The sequence below is a fragment of the Sarcophilus harrisii genome, chromosome 1 (assembly GCF_902635505.1).
Source record: "Sarcophilus harrisii chromosome 1, mSarHar1.11, whole genome shotgun sequence".
Classification (NCBI taxonomy): Eukaryota; Metazoa; Chordata; class Mammalia; order Dasyuromorphia; family Dasyuridae; genus Sarcophilus; species Sarcophilus harrisii.
This window is the reverse complement of record NC_045426.1, coordinates 170,358,774-170,361,096: the sequence shown is the minus strand read 5'-3', so window position 1 is coordinate 170,361,096 and position 2,323 is coordinate 170,358,774.

Genomic DNA, 2,323 nt, shown 5'->3' with positions numbered 1-2,323 from the left:
TGATGAAAAGTTATTATTTATATTATTACTCTCTTTTTTAAAAAGTAAATTCTCTATAAAGGTCTTTAGCATTTGTCATTAGGAAGAATGCCTCTGTCTACAGAATTCTCCTTTCCCAAGTTTGACTGTCATGAAACCAGCTGCTTCTTCTAGAAATGCCCAGATTTAAATTTATATTTCTGAAGGTAGAGGAACATTGAGTGTAGTAGGGAAGGAAGGATGATAATTAATATATAATTTAGTTAATATAATATAGCAAATATGTAGCAATATTTTGGTAATGGTACAACCGAAATGGGAAGAGATACTAAGTTCAATAAAAGGAATACAATATGCTAGATACTATTAGGTGCTGTTGATAGAGCTAAAAAACAAAAAATAAACAGTCCCTGACTTCAAGAAGTTTACATTCTAGCCAGAAGAGACTACTTGTACACATGTATAGGTAGATAGAAAACAGATTCAGGCATACCTCATTTTATTGCACTTGGGAAATACTGTGTAGTTTTTTATTTTTTATTTTTTTTACAAATTAAAGATTTGTGGCAACCCTGCATTGGTGCCATTTTTGCAATAACGTGCTTACATCATGTCTCTATATTACATTTTGATAATTTTCACCATATTTCAAACAGTTTGTGATAATATTGGCTATACTGATCTGTGATCATTGATCTTTGATGTTATTATAATAATATTCTGGGGCATTACTGACCATGTTCATATGAGATGATAGATTTAATTGAAAAATGTGTGTGTTTTGATTGCTCTATCAACCAGCCCTTCCTTTTCTAGAACCTCCCTATTCCCTGAGACACAGTAATATTGAAATCAGGCCAATTAATAACCCTACAATGGCCTCTAAGTGTTCAAGTGAAGAGTCAATTGCTATTGCAACCTTCATTGTCGTCTTATTTTAAGAAATTGCCAGTTATTCCAATCTTCAGCACCCTGATGAGTGAACATCCATCAACATCAAGGCAAAGACCCTCCAGCAACAAAAAAATTATGACTCACTGGAGGGTCAGATGGTGGTTAGTGTTTTGTTAGCAATAAAGTATTTTTTTTATTAAGGTATATGCATTAGTTTTCTTTTAGATATAATATTACTACACACTCAGTAGACTACAGCATGGTGTAAACAACTTTTATATGCACTGGGAGACCAGAAAATTCATATAACTCGCTTTATTGCAATACTCACTTTATTGTCATGGTCTGGAATGGAAGCTGCAATATTTCTGAGGTATACCTGCATAAAGTAATTTTGATAGTATTTTATTTTTCCAAATACATGCAAAAATAGTTTTCAGTGGGGTATGGATGAAGTAGAAAACATTCCCTTCAGTCTCCAGTTCTTGTCAACAGAAATTTGTGCATCTGTCAGATATACAGAGACATCAACTTTGGTGGGGAGGGGGGGGGGGAAGGTAAACACTGGCCTGAAAAATCTTGCTCCTTCTTATTCTTTCTGACTTCATCTTAAAAATGGGTATCAGGATGAAACTGAGTTAGTGATGTTAAGTTGCCAGATGGTGAGGTCTCTTGGGGTGAGGGTCTAAAGATTCTTGTTGTTTGTTAAATGGATTATTTTCTTGGTGGATTATCTATGGTGATCTGAGGCCTGAATCTTGGGTTTCCAGTATTAGTGAAAGACTGAGAAGTGAATAGGACAAAGAAAGACCAGTAAGACTTTATTCCAAAGTTCAATAAAAATGGCCCTTTTGCAATTTATTGTTCTGTACATCCTTTTCTCAGTGTCAAAAGTTGAATAAAGATTCTTACTTTAGTAATTTGAATGCATGATAAAACTAGTAAGTGCTTACTGTGTGCATTGTGCTAATTATTGGAGACATTCAGAGACAATGGCAATCCTAATTTTTACGGAGCTCCCATCGTAATGGGGAAGACAATCCAAAGGGGAGGCTTCTGCTGCAAATCAGATGGAAAGGTCTCATGGTTCTTAGGATGCAGCAGCACACAGATGGTATGTGATTGTTGTTCGCTTGTTTCAGTCCCATCCGACTTTTCATGTCCCCTTCTTTCACTGTCATTTCCCCCAATAAAAACATTAGTTTCTGTAGAACTGTTTGATAGTGTCAAACGCTTTGGTGGTAAGAACTTTCTTTTCCAGGTGTTCAGAAGTTATGTTACAGACCCTGCAAGAACAGGCACCAGGGCTGCATCACCACAGGGTAGAGAGGCACTGGACTGGAGGCCTTAATATTCCCAAGGTTCTTGGGTTTAGGATTCTAGGCTGTTTTCAATAGGGTTTGAGGGATCTTAGTCCTGGCCATTCTATACTGCTTCCCAACTCTTCTGC